A 14,681-nucleotide genomic window follows, 5' to 3' on the forward strand; every position below is an offset into this window, starting at 1 on the left:
GCACCAACCATATAAAAAATTGAAGAAAACAAAGAAAACATAAGCATATAAAGTATAAAGCAATATGATGTAATAATATGTGTCATGTCATAACTATAGTAGCAATATAGAGAAAAGACAAAGAGGTTAAGAATTTGTCTGTTCATTTTCCCTTGTGAGATTCTGTCTTTTTACTCAGAGAAAAGGATCTAGAATAAATAATTGGCCATAACTTTATCACAATCCAAAAAAAAAAAAAAAAGGCAAAACAAAAAACCCCTGCTCCAGACGGGGTTCTGAGTCACTAGCCAGGATGAACTCTCGATGGGAGTGAGAGTAACTAGAGATGTTAAGAAGCCTAAATATGGAGCTCACAGCCAACCACATCCAGAAGTCAAGATAAAGAAGACAAGCAAAATCTGAGAAGGTAGGAGGAACACCAGGAAAAAAATGGTTCTCTAGAAGCCAGGTGAAGAAAAAGTTTCAAGGAGGAAGGAGTGATCAATTGCCTCAAATGCAGCTGAGAGGGTCAAGTAAGATGAAGACCAGGGAAACAGCAATTGGATTTAGCAACAGGGAGGTCGTTTGTGACCCTGATACAAAGCAGTTTCAGCGGAGAATTAAGAGAGAAAGCCTGAGTGGAGTATGTTTATGTGAGAATGGGAGGAAAGGATTTGGAGACAGTGAAAATAGATATGCATTTGAAGGATATTTGCCAGAAAGAGGGAGAGAAAAATGGTATGGCAGCTGGGGGGCGTAAGTGGGGGAAGTTACAGCATGTCTGTTTACTGACAAGAATGAAAGAGAAAAAGAAGGAAAGAGAGGGAGTGGGTGGGAGAATTTCTAAAGCAACTTCCTTGGGAAACTGTCAAGTATGAGTGGGACCCCAGTGCATGAGTGGAATGAAATGGCTTTAGAGAGAAGCCCTGGGAGTTCATTTGAAACACTGGACGAAGTGCCAAGTATCATGAGCACAGGTGGCATGCAATGACAGTGGGAGTTTGTAGATGTTCTTCTCTTATTGCCTCTATGTTTTTAGTGAAGTGGAAAACAAAGTCAGTGGCAGTGAATGAGGATAGGAGAGAGAGACAATGTAGGAAAGGGTCATCCAAGAGAGCAAGAGAATGAATGAGCTAGGGCATTGGTTCTTAACTCCAGCTTCATGGTAGAATTACCTGGAGAAAGATAGGGGTCTAGTTTCATTCTTTTCATGTGAATATCCAATTGTCCCAGCACCGTTTATTGAAGAATGACTACTCCATTAAATATTCAATGAATATTCTTGGCTCCCTTCTCAAATAGGAGTTGACCACTGAACTTGTGGTGATAATGATTTCACTATATCTATAAATCAAGTCATTATGCTGGACACTATACATTCATATAGTGCTGTATGTCAAATATATCTCAATGAAACAGAACAAAGATAAAATTTTTTAAACCAAATACCAAAAAACAAACAAAAGAATCACCTGGAGAGCTGTTAATGGTTTGTACTACCAATTAAATGCAGACTTTCTAGACACAGAGTCAGAGCATTGGTATTACTAAAAGCTCTTATATCTTTTTCTAATATTCAGCCACGATTGGAAAGATCTGGACTAGGAAAGTGTAGTATTATTTATTTTCAGACAACTTTAAAGACCCACTTGAGATTCTTGGTCATGGATTTAAGATGGTACCATTCATCATGGTTTCTCTAGCTACATTCAACTGGGCATTGGAGGCCTGCAGGTTTTAAGTAGGTATGGAGATGATCTGACAGAAATGGAACTTTGGTATGAGGTAGAGGGTGGGTGACACGGCGGGGGGGTGGGGGGTGGGGTGGGGAGGGAGATTTGAGGTTATTTATACATAGGAGAGGTATTTTAATAATTGATCAAAGGCCTGAAACTGGGTAAGGAGGGAAACAAGGACATAAAAAGTGTGAAGAACAGTAAAAATTTGCAGGGCTAATGGAGAGTAGGTCCCATTGGGGGTTGTCGAACTGTCAGTTTCAGGGCACTTTGGAAGTGGGTTGGAGAGAGGAAGTATTTATTGGGACATTGCAATGCTTGAAATTGATATGACTTGCAGTTATTGATGACAGAGTCCAGGGCAGTACTTTCAATAGAGTGATAACTCCAAAACCTAGTGCATGTTTTGGAAATGTGTATGGGTGGTTTTGAATGTCAAAAGATAAATGTGGGTTGGGGTGGGGGGGAATTCCCTAGTGGTCCAGTGTTTAAGACTCTGAGCTTCCATGGCAAGGATCACGTGTTTGATCCTTGATTGGGGAACTAAGATCCTGTCTGCTGTGCAGTGTGACCAAAAACCAAAAAAATTAAAAAATGAGAGAGAGCGGAGGTCCGAGACCACAAACCAATCTCTAAAAAAGAAAGAAAAAAAAAAAAAAAGATGGGAGGGAATTACTGGGTGTTCAAGATCAGGGATGTGCCGAACATCCCTTAAGTGGAAGATAACATGGTCGTCAAATAGCTTACTGAATACAAGTTGAAGTGAAAAAGCCATTTAAAAGCATCCCAAGGTAGAAACAAACTCCATTTTGTGTATAACCACAAATCATACAGTTTACACAGTTTCAATATGGACTCACATTTCTATATTATATATGAAATGATCATGTAAATCAAGGAAACATTGTATTGTGTTTTTCCTTTCGCAGTTTCACCAATAACTGTGTACCCATTCAGAAAATCGTATCTCTGAAAGGCAACTGCAACGTGTGGCGTTGTACTGGAGTAGCCAGTACAATACACCTGATTTGATAGGATTTGGAATTCACAGGAATTTTGTGAATAGGGAGAGGAATAAAGGTATTTGGCCCTCATTTCACATTGGGTAAAATACAGTATCTACCCCACAGTGTCCTTGTGGGTATATATTATTTCCATACCAATCAACATTTTCAACAGTCCTTGGCAAGTAGGAAGACTTAGGCAGGTGTTAGCTGTTATTTATATTATCATCATCACTGTCTTTGTAGTCATTATTATTCTAGAGATCCAGAAGGTACAGGTTATTTTGAAGTTTGTGGCAGACACTGTCTCCAAGATGAGACAACTTCTTTTTCTATCCATTTGTCTCTCACCCCTCTTGAACACCAAAGAGGCAAGCCTGGGTATCAGCTGGTGCCTCTTACATAGAAAATGTATAAAGAGGTCAAGACGATACAGGGGGAAGTGCCTAGAAAGAAGAGCATAAAACAGGCATGAAACAGGAAAAGTCCCCTCTGTTCACTGTTGCACATTCCGAGAAGACTCAGATTTTATTTATCTTGGAATTCACAGCGTTCTATTTCCTTCCTCAGGTTTTCTTGCATACAAATTTTCCCATGAAAAGTCTGTCCCTGTGCAAAGAATATTGTACTCAAACCCCCTTGTTTTCCTGGAGAACCTCTACCCTTCTTTCAAGCCCAAATTGAAGATGACATTGGTTAAAAGAGAAGAGTAACAACCTCTGGGAAATTATCTATTTCTTAAAAGTAATGAGAAAACTGGCGATAGAACTGCAAGCTTTCTGGTGTTTTAACTTGTCCCGTTTCCATTCCGTCCCCAGCTTCATGGCAACTTTGAGAAACAACAGCCTGAAACTGCAGTGAACACCAACAGCCTGGTAGCTGCCAGAGAGAACAGAACAGGACTGGAATTCCATCAAAGACCCATTCCCAGAAAATTGTTATTATTTGACCTGTCTGGTGATTCCCTGGAAGCCCCGGTGGACAATCACTCACAAGGTTGTCTTTATTTGGTCTGACTCAGAGCTCACCCGATGGGAAACAAATTTTCCCCAGGGACAATTGTCCAAAACTGTTAGAGGCAATAGGACCACAACTGCCTCCAGAAGTAGATAAACAGGTGGAGAAGACAGTAGGATAACCAAAATGTTAAAAGGAAAATTAGAGAATAGATATGTCCATGTAGAGCTTTGATAAGCTCCCATATATTCCCGGGGGTGTAGAAGGCTGTGCATAAGATTGTGCCTGTGATCAGGAAAGACATGAAAAGACTGTAAGCTGTCTTATTCAGGCTGACCTTGAAGCTCCTTGCAAGGAGAAAGTGGAAGCTAAGGCAGGATTGTCAATGAAGGGTTGTGACTGAAGGGTTGAAGGTAAGTCCTAACAGGTACACAGAGCCCCATGGCACACTGGGAAACTTATTGATTCCAGGTATTTAAGGAACTCATCTCTGTCTGTCCAGTTGTTAACAGACCACTGACTAACCAAGCAGAGCCTTTCGTGGCCACATATGACAAAGAATACAGACTTTATGTAATTATTTCAGAAAATCGTTACACAAATAGAATTATAACAATAACAGTGAGAAAAACCGGGGTGGGACTGAGGATCAGACATATGATTTTCATGGTTGCCATAGTATATTATATAAAATATGCAGTTTTCAAGGGAAAAAAAAAAAACCTCAGGAGACATACAAAATATATGAAAACAAATTCCAAACACAGGAAAAAGACACACTCAATAGAAACCATTACTGAGGAAGCCCAGACATTGGCCTTACTAGCCAAAGTCTTTAGTCTTCTATTTTAGCATGTAGAAATCTCTAAAATCATCTATTTTAACATGTGCAAAAAGAGAAACTGATGGAAAGAGAGTGATCTGAATCTCTGGACAGGGTGACTGGTGAAGGACTTTCTCTGCCAAAGCCAGCATGTAAAAACTGGAAGAGATGCCAACGTCTCCAAATGAGCAGACACCAACACGAGGACACAAAGATCACAAATAATCAGGGAAACATGACAGGAGATGAATAAAGCTCCAATATCTGACCTTAAGGAAATGGAGAACGATGAACTGTCTGACAAAGTATTCACAATAATCCTCTTACAGAAATTCAGTGAACTGAAACAAAACACAGATTTTTTAAAAACTGAATGAAATTAGGAAAATAACACATAAACAAAATGAGAGGTGCAACAGAGAAATCAAAACCATTAAAATAACACCAAACAGAAGTCCAAGAGTTAAAGAGTACAATGATGGAACTGAAGAATGCAATAGAGAACATCAACAGCAGACTCGACCAAGCAGAAGAAAAAGCCAGTGATCTCAAAGACAGGTTATCTGAAATTATCAAGCCAGAGGAATCAAAGAGAAAAAAGGAGAAAGAAACAGGTAAAGATAGCCTAAGTCAATTATTGGATACCATTAAGAGAAAGAATCCATGCATGACTGGAGTCCTGGAAGGAGAGAAAAGGAAGAAAGGAGCAGACAGTTTATTTAAAGAAATAATGATGAGAACTTCTCAAATCTGGGGAGAGATCTGGGCATCTAAGTTTATGAATCTCATAAGTCCCCCAAGAGACGCAATCTGAAAAGATATTCTCCAAGACATATTGTAATAAGGATGTCTGAAATCAAAGACAAGAGAAAAATCTTGAAAGAAGAAAGAGGGAAAATAATCTTCCCATGAAGGGAACGCCCATAAGGCTAGCAGTTGGGGTTTCTCAGCAGAAAACTTGCAGGCCAGGAGAGACTGGGAAGGTATATTTAAAGTGCTAAAGAAAAACACTGCCACATAAGAATACTCTACCCAGAAAAGTCATTCCTCAGAGATGAAGAAGAGATAAAGCCCTTCCCAGACAGACAAAAACTGCAGGCGTATACCCCACGACTAGACCTGCCCTGCAAGAAACACAAAAGGGAGTTTTTCAATCTGAAACAACAGGATGCTAATTAGTAACATGACAACTTATGAAAAAGCATAAAACTCACTGTAGAGGTAAGAATATAGTCAAATTCAGAAGCCTAATACTGTAATGGGGCTCCACTGGTGGCTCAGCAAACAAGAATGTGCTTACTAATGCAGGAGATATGGGTTCAATCTCTGGGTCGGGAAGATCCCATGGAGAAGGACATGGCAACCCACTCCAGTATCCTTGCCTGGAAAAGCCCATGGACAGAGGAGTCTAGTGGACTGCAGTCCATACGGTTGCAAAAGCATTGGACACGACTTTGTGACTAACCACCACCACCAACAAATACTGTAATACTGGTGCACAAATCACTTTAAACTCTAGTATAGACGTTAAAAGGCAAACATATCAGAGATGTGAAAATCTACTATAATTTGTCAATGGATTCAGTCCAGTTCAGTTCAGTCACTCAGTCGTGTCCGACTCTTTGCAACCCCATGAATCGCAGCACGCCAGGCCTCCCTGTCCATCACCAACTCCCGGAGTTCACCCAGACTCACGTCCATCGAGTCAGTGATGCCATCCAGCCATCTCATCCTCTGTCGTCCCCTTCTCCTCCTGCCCCCAATCCCTCCCAGCATCAGAGTCTTTTCCGATGAGCCAACTCTTTGCATGAGGTGGCCAAAGTACTGGAGTTTCAGCTTTAGCATCATTCCTTCCAAAGAAATCCCAGGGCTGATCTCCTTCAGAATGGACTGGTTGGATCTCCTTGCAGTCCAAGGGACTCTCAAGAGTCTTCTCCAACACCACAGTTCAAAAGCATCAATTCTTCTGTGCTCAGCCTTCTTCACAGTCCAACTCTCACATCCATACATGACCACAGGAAAAACCATAGCCTTGACTAGACGGACCTTTGTTGGCAAAGTAATGTCTCTGCTTTTGAATATGCTGTCTAGGTTGGTCATAACTTTCCTTCCAAGGAGTAAGCGTCTTTTAATTTCATGGCTGCAGTCACCATCTGCAGTGATTTTGGAGCCCCAGAAAATAAAGTCTGACACTACACCACCATATATGAAAGATGTAAACTGTGACATCAATAACATAAAATGTTGGCTGGGGGAGGTGGGTGTGGGGGAGAAGTTGAAGCATAGTGTTTTTGTATGTGATAGAAGTTAACTTGCTAGAGACTTAAAATTGATTGTTACACCTATGAGATGTCTATCAAGAGGCTCTTTAGTTCCTCTTCACTTTCTGCCATTACAGTTGTATCACCTGCATATCTGAGGTTGTTGATATTTCCCCCAGCAATCTTGATTCCAGCTTGTGATTCACCCAGCCTGGCTTTTTGCATGATGCAATCTACATATAAGCTAAATAAGCAGAGTGACAATATACAATCTTTTCACACTCCTCTCCTAATTTTGAACCAGTGAGTTGCTCCATGTTCAGTTCTAACTGTTGCTCCTTGACCCCACATACAGGTTTCTCAGGAGACAGGTAAGACGATCTGGTACTCCATCCCTTTAAGAATTTTCCACAGTTTGTTGTGGATCCATACACTTTAGGGTATGCAATGAAGCAGAAGTAGATTTTTTTTTCCTGGAATTCCCTTGCTTTCTGCATGATCCAACAAATGTTGGCCATCTGATCTCTGGATCCTCTGCCTCTTCGAAACCCAGTTTGTACATGTGGAAGTTCTTGGTGGAAGCCTAAGTTTGAAGGATTTTGAGCATAACCTTGCTAGAAAGTGAAATGAGCTCAACTGTATGGCAGTTTAAACATGCTTTGGCATTCCCCTTCCTTGGGATTGGAATGGAAAGTGACCTTTTCCAGTCTTGTAGCCACTACGGAGTTTTCCCAAGTTGCTGACCTATTGAGTGCAGTGCTTTAACAGCACCATCTTTTAGGATTTTAAATAGCTCCAAGCTGGAATTCTGTCACCTCCACTAGCTTTGTTCGTAGTAATGCCCACTTGACTAAAATCCACTTGACTGCACATTCCAGGATGTCCGGCTCTAGGTGAGTGCCAACACCATCGTGGTTTTCCAGGTCATTAAGACCTTTTCTGTATAGTTCTTCTGTGTATTCTTGCCTCCTCTTCTTAATCACCTCTGCTTCTGTTAGGTCCTTACCGTTTCTGTCTTTTATCGTGCCCATCCTTGTTTGAAATGGTCCCTGGATATCTCCATTTTTCCTGATCTTGTTTTCCCCTATGTCATTGCATTGTTCATTTAAGAAGGCCTTCATCTCTCTCTTTGCTCTTCTCTGGAAATCTGCATTCAGTTAGGTATAACTTTCCCTTTCTCCTTTCCTGTTCACTTCTCTTCATTCCTCAGCTATTTGTAAAGCCTCCTCAGACAACCACCTTGCCATTTTTCTGTTTCTTTGGGATGGTTTTGGTCACTGCCTCCTATACAATGAATGTTACAAACTTCTGTCCCTAGTTCTTCAGGCACTCTACCTACCAGACCCAATCCCTTGAATCTATCACACATATGCACCCATGCATGCACACGTGGACATACACACATCTCTTCTTGTGAGAGCACCTCACAACTGCAACTAGCTGTAGAACAACCATCAACAGGAGGATGCTGAACCCACCAGAAGAGATACTCCACATCCAAAGACAAAGAAGAAGCCACACCAAGATGGTGGAGGGGTGCAACCTTGAGTAAAAGCAAATCTGATACCCACCCGGTCGGTGACTCACAAACTGGAAAACAGTAATACCAAAGAAATTCTCACACTGTTGTCAAAGTTGTGAGCCCCACATCCAGCTTCCCAGCCTGGGGGTCCTGCAAAGGGCCTAGGAATCCCCAGGGAATCTGAGTCTGAAGGCCAGCAGGATTTGATTGCCGTACTTCAACAGGACTGGGGAAAACAGACTCTACTCTTGGAGCACACATACAAAATTCTGTGTGCACTAGGACCAGGAAAAGAGCAGTGACCCCAGAGGAGACTGAACCAGACCTACCTGCTAATGTTGGAGGGTCTCCTGCAGAGGTATGGGTCAGCATTGGCTCACCACCAGGACTGAAGCCCTGGCAGCAGCAGTCCTGGCAGTGCCCCTTGACAGAAGCCCCCTTGGAGGTCACCATCAGCCCTACCATAGAGCCTGTAGACTCCAGGGCTGGGTCACCTCAGGACAAACAACCAAAAGGGAGGGAGCACAGCTCCACCCATCAGCACAACAGAGAAGTGAATTAAAGTTTTACTGAGTACGGCCCTGTCCACTAGAGCAGCATCCTGTTTTTTCCCATTGCAAGTCACTCCCATCAGGAAGTTGAGAGTACTTTGGAGAGCAAGGAGATCAAACCAGTCAATCCTAAAGGAAATGAACCCTGAGTATTCATTGGAAGGACTGATGCTGAAGCTGAAGTTCCAATACTTTGGCCACCTGATCTGAAGAGCCAACTCATTGGAAAAGACCCTGATGCTGGGAGAGATTGAGGGCAGGAGGAGAAGGGGACGACAGAGGATGAGATGATTGGATGGTATCACCGACTCAATGGACATGAGTTTGAGCAAACTGCAGGAGACAGTGAAAGACAGAAGCCTGGCATGCTGCAGTCCATGGGGTCGCAAAGAGTTGGACATGACTGAGGGACTGCACAACAGCAATTTAGCCTCATGCACCAGAGGGAAGACAGAGGAAACAAGAAGAACTACAGTCCCACAGGCTCATGAAGGAAAACCGCAATCACAGAAAGCTAATCAAAATGAAAAGGCAAAGAATTATATCCCAGGTGAAGGTACAAGACAAAACTGCAAGAAAAACAACTAACTGGAGTGGAGATGGCCGACCTTCCAGAAAAAGAATTCAGGATAATGTTAGCGAGGATGACCCAGGATCTCAGAAAAAGAATTGAGAAGATGCAAGAAGTGTTTGTGGGCTCCCCTGGTGGCTCAGACAGTAAAGTGTCTGCCTGCAGTGTGAGAGACCCGGGTTTGATTCCTGGGTTGGGAAGATCCCCTGGAGAAGGAACTGGCAATCCACTTCAGCACTCTTGCCTGGAAAATCCCATAGACGGAGGGGCCTGATAGGCTACAGTCCATGGGGTCGCAAAGAGTCGGACACGACTGAGCGACTTCACTCTGAGCTTCCCTGGTGGCTCAGATGGTAAAGCGTCTGCCTGCAATGCGGGAGACCCAGGTTCGATCCCTGGGTGGGAAGATCTCCTGGAGAAGGAAATGGCAACCCACTCCAGTACTCTTGCCTGGAGAATCCCACGGACAGAGGAGCCTGGTACGCTATAGTCCATGGGGTCGCAAAGAGTCGGGCATGACTGAGCAACTTCACTTTCACCTTTCACTTTCAAGAAATGTTTACCAAAGACCTAAAAGAACTAAAGAACAAAATAGCAGAAGAACCATACACTGGAAGGAATCAACAGCAGAATAGCTGAGGCAGAATGGAGAAGTGACCTGGAAGACAAAATGGTGGAAATGACTGCTGCAAAACCGAGTAAAGAAAACCGAATGAGAAGAAATGAAGACAGCCTAAGAGACCTCTGGGAAAACATTAAATGCACCAATATTCATAATATAGGGGTTTCAGATGGAGAAGAGACGGAAAGGACCTGAGAAAATATTTGAAGAGATAATAGTTGAAAACTTTCCTAGCATGGGAAAGGAAATAGTCAACCAAGTCCACGAAGCACAGAGAGTTCCAGGCAGGATAAACCCAAGGAGAAACACAACAAGACACATAGTAATCAAACTGACAGAATTTAAAGACAAAGATAAAATATTAAAAGCAACAAGGGAAAAATGACAAACAACATACAAGCAAACTCCCATCAGGCTATCAGCTGATGTCTCAACAGAAATTGTACAAACCAGAAGGGATTGGCATGATATATTTAAAGTGATGAAAGGGAAGAACCTACAACCAAGAATACTCTACCCAGCAAGACTCTCCTTCAGATTTGATGGAGAAATCTAAAGCTTTACAGACAAGCAAAAGTTAGGAGAACTCACCACCACCAAACTAGATTTACAACAAACGCTAAAGGAACTTCTTTCTCTATGCAAGAGCAACACGAGAAGGAAAAGACCTGCATAAAATAAACTGCCATTAGGGTGGTGTCATCTGCATATCTGAGGTTATTGCTATTTCTCCCGGAAATCTTGATTCCGGCTTGAGCTTCATCCAACCCAGCATTTTGCATAATGTACTCTGCATGGAGTTTAAATAAGCTGGGTGACAGTATATAACCTTGACATACTCCTTTCCCAATTTTGACCAGTCTGTTGTTCTGTGTCTGGTCCCAGCTGTAGCCGGTTTCTCAAGAGGCAGGTTGTTGGGAAGCGTAGTGCAAAATAGCCATAAAAGGAGAAAGTCCTTGGGAAAATGGCGAAGGGGCAGAAATACCCGGCTTTGCACTGCGGACAGAAAAACATCTCCTGTCTTTGGTTATGCTTGGCGCCAAGAGTTAATAGGGATGTTACTTGTGAAAGCAGGTTGTGGGATAAGCCCATGAGTCATTTAGAGTGTGCTGTCCGTGAAATGTTTTTACTGATTATGTGTTAACTCCGTATGCACTCTGCTGACCATATACTTTAAGCTCTTTGTTCCTGCTTCAATAAAAAAGCTTGACTGCAGAAATAAACTTGTCAGTCCTTGCAAGAGACTGTCCAAGTGTCCCTCTTTCAGGTTCGTCGCTTCCAAGTCCCAGGGAGAAAATCCCCAACAAGTGGTGCCACGAACAGGGACTTGAGAGGAAGGCTGAACAAAGCAACAAGCCCCTGCAGAAAGAGATAGGCAGGATGGGACAACATAGCAGTAAAATTCCTTTCATTTCTATAATGCATCATTTTTTGAAACAAAACGGTGTTAATGTTTCAAGAGATCAGTTGAACGACTGCTATCATATTTTACTGGAACAATTCATGGTTCCCAGAAGAGGGGACACTCAATCTAGACATATAGAAAAGGGTTAAAAATAATATTTTGCCAGCATATCGGCAAGGGTTACATGGTCACTCATACGGCCTATCATACAACAAATTGAAGGGCATAATGTTGATTTGGAAGTAAAAACTATTCGATCTTTACATGAATATGAGCTTAAGGAATAAGATATGCAAGGTGCTTTGAAATATAAGAATGTTATGCTCAATCAGATACAATCCTTAGAAAAACAACTTAGAGACACATATATACAGGATATGTCAAAACTGAAGCCACTTAGAACGGAAGTCATTTCATTCAACTGACAACTCAAATCTGAGGTTTTTCCTTTTGCTCCGCCTGTAACAGCAATTGCTAACTTTGCTCATACTAATCATTTCACTCCTCCTCGGGAGATGCCTGCTTGCACTTTTGCTTTCCCAATGCAATTTAATCAACCTGCCCAAGACCAAAATACTTGGGCTAATCTAGATTTTGGCATGTTGTCTAGCTTTAATAAAGCATGCACTCTGTATGGACCTACCTCTCCTTACTGTATAGAATTTCTCAGAGGATGGGCTGGCCATTGGATGCCATATGATTTTTTTTTTTCAAATAGCAAAGATGATTTTAAATCCTCAACAATTACTGCAATGGCAAATATGGATTAATGATGAGGCCCAACAGCTGATGATTGACCAGCAATCTCATGGTAACCCTGCCAATTTAACCTATGATATACTCACTGGAACAAGAGCCATGGCTGATATGATTGCACAATTAGCTAATATTACCCCTCAGATGTTGCATTTCATTAAAGAAACTGCCTGCAGGGCATAAGCAAAGGTTGATAGCACTAACTCTGATGGTTCATTTGTTAAGATTATTCAAGGACATGAAGAGGAATATCCTCAATTTATAGGAAAATTAAAGGATGCAATCGAGAAATCTATTAAGGATGTGACTTTACAAAATATTATTTTAAAACAACTTGCTTTTGAAAATGCTAATGAGAATGTCGATCCGTGCTCAGACCAATTCGAGAGACTGGCTCTCTTATGGAATATTTGAAAGCATGTAGGGACGTTGGATCTATGTCCCATAGAGCAAAATTGGCAACATTGGAAACCTTTAATGTACAGAAAGCTGCTAATGCCAAATGTTTTAACTGTGGGAAGCCCGGCCATATGAAAAAACAATGTCACATGCCAACACAGGCCAGAAAAAATAATATTACTTCTAATAAGAAGAGACCCCCAGGAGTATGTCCAAGATGTAAAAGGGGGTTCCATTGGCTGAATGAATGTCATTCTATATTTGATAAGGATGGAAACACCTTGAACCCTGGTGCACAACAAAAACAACAAGGAAACTAATAAAGGGGCCATCCTCTAGCCCCACTACAAAAGGAGGACCTAATGTTATGACGCTACAAGCAGCTACATCTAAGAGTGCTCGTACCTAGTCCTTATGATATGGAACTAATAGAATTATACAACCCCCACACAATTCCCACTGACTATTATGGCCCGATTCCACCCGGGACAATGGGACTGATTTGGGGATGTAGTAGCTGCACAATGAGAGGTTTAGTGGTATTGACTGGTGTTATGGATGAAGATTATGAAGGGAAAATACATGTTATGGTAAATGTTGTGAAAACGGGAAATGCATACTTACAAAAAAGGGGAACATTTTGCACAATTATTACTCTTGCCATATGTCAAACCAATGAAGGCATCTGATAAACTTCGGCAGGGAAGCTCTGGCAATACCAACCTTACTGCTACACTATCCATCTTATTAAAGGAACATCAGGAACCCATGCTTACTTTACACATACGGGGAAAGAATTTCACAGGCGTGTTAGATACCGGAGCTAACATTTCGATCATTAGAGCTGCAGAATGGCCCCTCAATTGGGGTAAGGTTGTGGCTCCTTCTAGATTATTAGGAATGGATAAAACTGATGCCACACAAACTTTTATCAGTGCATCCTATTTACAACTGTATGACCCTGATCAAATTGTAGCTTATCTTAAACCATATATTACTAATATCCCTATCAATTTATGGGGACGAAATTTTCTTGAACAAACGAAAGCCACAATTTCTTTAAATGAACCTTTTTAATGGGGGCCATTGAGTTAACACCACTGCCTCTCAATTGGGAATCTGATACCCCAATATGGACACCTCAATGGCCCCTAACTAAAGAAAAATTGGCAACTCTTACACAATTAATAAATGAACAATTACAAAAAGCTCATATAGAACCTTCATTTTCCCCGTGGAATTCCCCTGTTTTTGTAATAAAAAGAAATCAGGAAAGTGGTTAATGTTGATAGATTTAAGAAATGTTAATAATACCATGTCACCTATGGGGCCCTTACAACCCGGATTGCCCTCCCCTTCTATGGTACCAAAAGGATGGTCTGTAGTTATTATTGACTTACAAGACTGCTTTTTTACTATACCTTTGCACCCTAAGGATAGAAAACGTTTTGCCTTTTCAGTTCCTTCTATAAATCACACGGCTCCTGTTAAAAGATTCCAATGGAAGGTGCTACCTCAGGGAATGATGAACTCCCCTACCATTTGCCAATATCTCATATCTGTCTTATTGCAACCCATTAGAGACAAGTATTCTACTGCATTTATAATTCATTATATGGGTGATATATTTCCCTCTATGGAATCTGAACTCTGTTTACAACAGTTATATAATGAAGTTACTATGACTTTTCAAAATCATGGCCTGCTTGTAGCACCAGATAAAATTCAATGGAAAGCACCCTTTAATTATTTAAGACATGTTATGGAAGAATCTAAAATCAAATGTCAAAAAACTCAAATTTCTGTGCAATCTCTACGCATGCTGAATGATTTTCAAAAATTGCTAGGAGATATTAATTGGCTACGGCCATCTGTTGGCATCCCCACCTATGCCTTACAAAATTTATTTAAATTTTTAGAGGGATCCCCTGACCCTAATAGCCCTAGGCAACTAACAAAAGAGGCCAAAGAAGAACTGGCCTTAATGGAGAAACACATTCAACAATCTTTTTCAACTCAGCTAGATTATGATCAACCAGTTTCTTTATATATATTCCCTACTGAGCATTCGCCCACTACAATTATAGCTCAGCAT

This window comes from Bos taurus, chromosome X, assembly GCF_002263795.3.
Source record: "Bos taurus isolate L1 Dominette 01449 registration number 42190680 breed Hereford chromosome X, ARS-UCD2.0, whole genome shotgun sequence".
NCBI lineage: Eukaryota > Metazoa > Chordata > Mammalia > Artiodactyla > Bovidae > Bos > Bos taurus.